Source organism: Euphorbia lathyris, chromosome 7 (genome assembly GCF_963576675.1).
Source record: "Euphorbia lathyris chromosome 7, ddEupLath1.1, whole genome shotgun sequence".
Classification (NCBI taxonomy): Eukaryota; Viridiplantae; Streptophyta; class Magnoliopsida; order Malpighiales; family Euphorbiaceae; genus Euphorbia; species Euphorbia lathyris.
The window spans coordinates 18,880,927-18,888,325 of record NC_088916.1 but is presented as its reverse complement, the minus strand read 5'-3'; the positions used below and the strand labels follow the sequence as shown (position 1 = coordinate 18,888,325).

The window sequence follows — 7,399 nt, the reverse complement described above, 5'->3', positions numbered from 1 at the left end:
AAAGAGTCTTGATCGAAGTGTCGTGTCCGTTGTGAAGGATCGTGTCCGCTGCGAAAGAACGTCTTTATCCACCCGAACGATCGCGTTCCGTCGAAAACGAAAGTGTGTAACTAGGCTTCTAAATCTCCTGCTCGTACCGAGAATTATCAAATTCACTACCGAGAATGGGGGAGCATCAATTGTACTTCGGAGGAAGGGAAAAATGGCTGAAGGACGCGTGTCGTGACCGTGAATAGGGGAAGCCGCGGTCGCGGCACGGAGCTTTTTCGGTTTTTCAGCTTTTGTTCGTGTCCTCGAGTTGGCGTTATTAATTTTTGTCATCTTCGACTCCTTTTGTAGAGCTTTTCTTCTATTTTTGAGCTCTTTTTACTCTTATTTGGATTTTACCAAATATTTATGTACCTTGCATGAAAGAAACATATTCGAAAGTAAAAGCTTTCTAAATAGGTATAAATAGCATAAATTCATAGCAATATTGATGTAATTATTGATGATATTTTAGGTATATTTTGGGCTTAACAAATCTCCACACTTAATCTTTTGCTAGTCCCGAGCAAAATTTCACTGAATTTATTCTTTGACTAATCTCTTTATGAAAATAAAACATATATCTCTGTATTATCTTTTGAATTAGTTAAGCCGAAAAGACTAGCTTCGCATGGCAAATTTATACGCAAAATATCAAACTAACTTAGTATAAATACGATATATCATTCGTCCTGTATTTTTAATTTTGAATTGAAGCATTCGGGACGATATAAGCACGCATGTTATTGAGTTTTTCCGTCTCAAGGCATTTCAAAGCACAAAATTTTCTTTCCCAAACCTAAACTAATATATAAGATATATTAAAATGAATAAGTACTTGATTTTATTTGCTTGGTTACGTCCGAAATAAGGGTGGTTTCAACCGTAATCTTATACGTATTTTTATTGCTTTGTGTTTGCTTAAGAGGTACCGACCATGCCATGGGTGGACGCAATCGTTACTTTAAACTTATACACGCTTATTATTTAAAACGTTCCTTCCATACCTCGATTGTGATAAGGGTGGTCGCAACCGTGGCCAAAAGTAAACGGTACTTAATTTTCTTCCCTTTCATACCTCGATTGTGATAAGGTTGGTCTCAATCGTGGCCAAAAGTTAAGAATTCAACTAATCGATTAATTAACATGAATTATAAAATTATAACTTGGGAAAAAGAAAAATAGCACATTCATCCTATATTGACTTAAAATTCAACATGTATTATGGCTAAAGTTTCCTTAAAAACTTCAATTAGTGTTAATGTAAGACGAAATCAAACCGAGCTAAAATTGTTAGTTCAATTAAATGCCTATAAACCTAATTGAAAACTTAAAATAAGATTTATTGTATCATGAATTGCATGATATAAAAATAGAGATTGAAATAAAGAATTTATTTACTTAAAATCATTCACTCGAGACAATTTTATTTAAAATCGTAACGGAGATTTGTGAAAAATTTGAAAAATATTTTACCCGTATAGAAATATTATTTCTATCGATAATGATAACCTAAACAAATAATCATATTAACTTATGATTAATTTTAAAAACATATGAAAATGTTAAGTTAGTGTGAAAAATGTTTTGCAATATATATATGTGTTGCATTTGCATAAATATCATTTGTTGCATTTGTTCGTATTTGTGTAGAAATTGATATATGTAATAAAATAAAATAAAATAAAATAAAATAAAATGAACAAAAATATAAAAAGAAATAAAACAAAATAAACTGTGTAAAATAAACTGAGTAATTCATACGTCAGATAATCTTGTTACGAACTCAATTCCTAGTTGGGAAATATTTTCGTAATAGATTTAACATCGATTACCATTAACTTTGAATCGAACTCCGGTAGGACCTTCCAGTTCTAAAGAACCGTAATCGAATGTTTTGACGACTAAATATGGTCCTAACCATCTGGACTTAAGTTTTCCTGGAAATAAACGAAGTCGTGAATTAAATAACAGCACTTTATCCCCAACATTAAAGTGTTTAACTTTAATTTTGGCATCATGCCATTTTTTCACTTTTTCTTTATAAATTTTTGCTTTTTCGTAAGATAGATGATGTAACTCATCTAACTCATTTAAATTGAGCAAACGTTTCTTACCTGCTTGATGTAAGTCAAAGTTAAGTTCTCTAATAGCCCAATAGGCATGTTCTAATTCGACTGGCAAATGACATGCCTTACCATACACCAAACAGTATGGTGTCATTCCTATTGGTGTCTTAAATGCAGTACGGTATGCCCATAACGCATTATTGAGTTTAGAAGACCAATCTTTTCTAGAGGATGAAACCGTTTTCTCGAGAATCCATTTGAGTTCTCTATTTGATATCTCCGCCTGACCATTTGACTGAGGATGGTACGGCGTTGATACGCGGTGGCGTACTCCATATTTTTTCATAAGCGTTTCAAAACTCTTGTTTATAAAATGAGTACCACCATCACTAACTATAACTCTTGGAGAACCAAATCTACAGAATATGTCGTCAAGAAAATTAACAACAACTTTAGAATCACTCGTCGGGGTTGCAATTGCTTCAACCCACTTTGAAATATAATCAACAGCAACTAATATGTAAGTTTTACCATTGGAAGGGGGAAAAGGTCCCATGAAATCTATCCCCCACATATCAAAGACTTGAACTTCTAATACGGTTGTGAGGGGCATCTCATCTTTCCTTCCTAGATTTCCTGTTCTTTGGCACTTATCACAACGAGTAATAAATGAACGGACATCCTTAAACATCGTAGGCCAAAAGAAACCACTTTCAAATATTCTAGCTGCTGTCTTGTTAACTCCATTATATCCTCCATAAGAGCTAGAATGACATTCTGACATTATGGATTCAAATTCATTTTCACCAACGCATCTCCTAATTATCCCGTCACCACAAGTTTTGAACAAAAAAGAAACTTCCCAAAAGTATTGTTTAATATCGAAGAAAAATTTCTTCCTTTGGTGGGAATTTAATCCTTCCGGAACAATATTGGCTGCGAGGTAATTAGCAATATCTGCATACCAAGGTGATATGAAACTTTTCATTTGATAGAGATGTTCATCAGGGAAATCATCTCGTATACCGATAGTTTCACCTATAGGACCGTTTTCATCTTCAAGTCTCGATAGATGATCGGCGACGAGGTTTTCAACTCCCTTTTTGTCTTTAATTTCTATATCAAATTCTTGCAACAATAAAACCCATCTAATTAGACGTGGTTTTGCATCCTTTTTAGCAAACAAATATCTTAATGCTGCATGATTAGTGTAAATAATAACTTTTGAACCTAATAAATATGACCTAAACTTGTCACATGCAAAAACTACGGCTAACATTTCTTTTTCTGTTGTTGTGTAGTTTAATTGTGCACCAGACAGTGTGTGACTTGCATAATAAATGACATGAAGTTTTTTATCCTTCCTTTGACCTAAAACACATCCGACAGCTAAGTCACTTGCATCACACATAATTTCAAAGGGTAAATCCCAATCGGGTTTAGCAATAATAGGTGCACTGATTAAAGCAGTTTTCAATGTTTCGAAAGCTTTAACGCATTCTTCATTAAAATCAAAGGTTGAATCTTTCATGAGTAAATTAGTAATTGGTTTGGAAATTACAGAAAAATTCTTAATAAATCTTCTGTAAAAAGCAGCATGTCCTAAGAATGATCTTACTCCCTTAACAGTAGTTGGAGGGGGTAATTACTCTATTACTGAAGTTTTTGCTCTATCTACTTCTAATCCTTTTTCAGATATTTTGTGACCTAAAACAATTCCTTCGTCAACCATGAAATGACATTTTTCCCAGTTTAATACCAAATTTGTTTCTTCACACCTAGACAAAACTTTATCCAAGTTCTTTAGGCACGAATCAAAGGAATCTCCATAAACTGAAAAATCGTCCATAAAAACTTCCATAATATCTTCAATGAAATCATTAAAAACCGCAGTCATACAACGTTGAAATGTTGCAGGTGCGTTACATAGACCAAATGACATTCTTCTATATGCAAATGTTCCGTAAGGACATGTGAAAGTTGTTTTATCTTGGTCATCCGGGTAAATGTATATTTGAAAGAATCCGGAGTAACCGTCAAGAAAACAGTAGAAAGCATGACCAGCTATCCTTTCGATCATTTGATCAATGAAAGGAAGAGGAAGATGATCTTTCCTAGTTGCTTTATTTAAATTTCTATAATCTATACAAACCCTCCAACCAGTGGTGGTTCGTGTAGGTATTAATTCACCTTCTTCATTCCTTACTACTGTTATGCCTCCCTTTTTAGGTACACAATGGATTGGACTAACCCATTCACTATCCGAGATAGGGTAGATGATTCCATTGTCCAGAAGTTTAGTAATCTCATTTTTTACTACTTCTTTCATATTCGGATTTAGGCGTCTTTGCCTATCCGCTTTAGGTGGCTTATCTTCTTCTAAGTGAATTCTATGCATTACAATACTTGGATTAATACCTTTTAAGTCAGAAATTTGCCAACCCATACTTCCTATCCTACTTCTAACAACTTCTTTCAATTTTTCTTCTTGAACTTGTGTCAACTTGTTAGAGATAATAATAGGTAGAGAATCGCCTTCGCCTAAGAAAGCGTACCTCAAATGACCTGGTAATTCCTTAAGTTCTAATTTAGGTGGAACTATAATTGAAGGCAGAACTGGTCCATCTTCTCGAATCAAGGGTTCTGGGTCCTTATCTTCTAGTTCCTCACTCATTATAGGTTCTATTATTTCTTCTTTCTGAACAATGTCATTTACACATTCTTCAATTAAATCAAGTTTCATACAAGCGAAATCCTCCATAGGATATTTCATCGCTTAATTCATATCAAACTCAATCTTATCATCTCCTATTCGTAAAACTACTTTCCCTTCCGACACATCAACTAGAGCACGTCCCGTGTTCATGAACGGTCTACCAAAGATTAGCGGACAATTTACATCATAAGCAAAATCTAAAATAACGAAATCGGTAGGAAAAATAAATTTGTCAACTTTAACTAAAACATCCTCAATTATACCGTATGGTCTTTTAGTGGTTTGATCCGCTAATTGTAAAACCATATTGGTACGTTTGATGTCTTCTTCTAAACCTAACTTATTAAATATAGATAATGGCATCAAGTTAATGCTTGCTCCTAAATCACAAAGACAACTTGGGAATTCTATATCTCCCAATTTACACGGAATGGTAAAACATCCGAGATCTTTGAGTTTTGTGGGCAAATTGCTTGACACAATCGAACTGCAATCTTCAGTTAGTGAAATGGATGAAATTCCTTCCCAACTGATTTTCTTTGAAATTAAATCTTTGAGGAATTTACCATAATTGGGAATTTGCGTAATTGCATCCATAAACGTCAAATTAATATGCAATTTTTTAAGTTTGTCTAAAATGTTAAAAGTTGTTTATCATAGTCCTTGTTGCAGACTTTGTGTGGAAAAGGTGGTCTAGGTACAAAAGTTTTTGTACTAGAGTCAATTGGTGCATCTTTTTGTTTTAATGTATCTTCTTTGGGTTTTGGTAAATCAGTTCCAGGTAAAGTCGAATTTCCGGGCATTTCCGGGCCTAAGTAGTTTTTCCCTGAACGAAGAGTGATAGCCTTAACATGCTCTTTCGGATTTTCTTCCGTATGGCTTGGAAGACTTCCCTCTTTGCGGGATGGAATTGATTTAGCGAGTTGTCCAATTTGAATCTCCAAATTATGGATGCTAGATTATTGGTTTTTAATAAGCTGCTCGAATTTATTTTCGATCCGTTTAAAACCATCGTCGTGATTACTTATTTTTCTACTCATCGCATCAATGAATTTGTCGATTTTAGAAGATAAGGTGCTAATCGTATCTCTTGATTGATTTTGATAATTAGTAGTACGATTTTGATTAGCATTAACATTGTTATTATCTCTCCAGTTAAAGTTAGGATGATTTCTCCATCCAGGATTATATGTATTGGAATAAGGGTTATTAGTTTGGTTTTGCCATTGGACAAAGTTTACCTGTTCAATTTCACTCATACCTTCGTAATCCACATCCGTTCGGATTGGTTGACCATTAGGATCACACGGTGCCATAAACCTATCAATTTTGTGCGACAAGGCAGAAAATTGGGCTTGCAACATCGCTACTGGATCAAGATTCACTATACCTTTAACTGATGATGTAGTTGAGGATGATGGTTTCGCTACTGGTATGTGTCCACGTTCCGCGGGCCACATACTGCTGTTGATTGCCATTTCCTCCAAAAGTTCTCTTGCTTGGGCAGATGTTTTCTTCATGAATAACCCTCCAGACATAGCATCCAATGAACCTCTAGTTGTAGGATTTAGTCCATTATAAAATGTTTGCATTAAAAGTTCAGTGGGCAATTGGTGGTGTGGGCATAAACGTTGAAGTTCTTTAAAACGTTCCCAAGCCTCATAAAGAGTTTCATTATCACTTTGAGAAAAAGATGTTAACTCTTTAATGACTCTTGCGGTTTTTGCTAAAGGAAATTTTTTTGATAAAAATGCTTGGGCTAATTGCTCCCAAGTCTCAATTGATGCGGCTGGCATAGAAGTTAACCATTCTTTGGCTCGATCCTTCAAAGTAAAAGGAAAAAGGCGAAGATTGATCGCTTCCGCAGTCACATTTGGTATTTTAAAAGTGTCACAAATTTCTAAGAAATTTGTCAAATGGGTATTAGGATTTTCGTTAGGTAACCCGTAAAACGTTACATTATTTTGCAACATATTAAGCAACGCAGGCTTAATTTCAAATTGATTTGCATTGATTTGGGGTCTAACTATACTATTTGTTACACCGGCCACTCCTGGCCTAGCGTAATCCATAAGTGTGGCCATAACTTCTGGCTCGGTAATTTTAGTTTTTATTGGGGTTTGGTTTTTCTTTTTCTTTTCTCTCTTGTTCTTTTTAAGAGTTCTTTCAATTTCTGGGTCAATAGGATCTGGTGACGTGCCCGAACTTCGAGAACTGCGCATGAACTTGAAATTTCGCACGAACCGAAACTACCTATAAAACAGAATTTGAAAAATAAATATGTTAGTAATTGAAAATAATTAAAAATATAAAAGTTTGAATAAGTATGAAAAAACCTAGATTCGTAATAAAACACGAAAAATTTAAAATTTTATCAAAAATTTTGGCGTATCCCCGGCAACGGCGCCAAAAACTTGTTGAGCGATTTCCGCAAGTGCACGGTATACGCTTGTAGTAGTGAAAGATATCGATCCCACAGGGAACGCTTTTTTAACAAAACTTATTTACAATCGGTTAAAACTACTTTAAGGTTTATAATATGGAAAAATCGTTTAATCGGTTTTGGTTTTGAAATAGCTAGAATAAG

General features: G+C 34.5%; 1 non-coding gene across 1 annotated transcript; it reads left to right on the top strand.

Moving 5' to 3' along the window:
- The first annotated feature begins 6,420 nt into the window (after positions 1-6,420).
- LOC136201695 (small nucleolar RNA R71) lies at positions 6,421-6,527 on the top strand. Its single transcript, XR_010674038.1, has one exon. It is a non-coding gene; the product is annotated as a small nucleolar RNA R71 (small nucleolar RNA).
- The last annotated feature ends 872 nt before the right edge of the window (positions 6,528-7,399 follow it).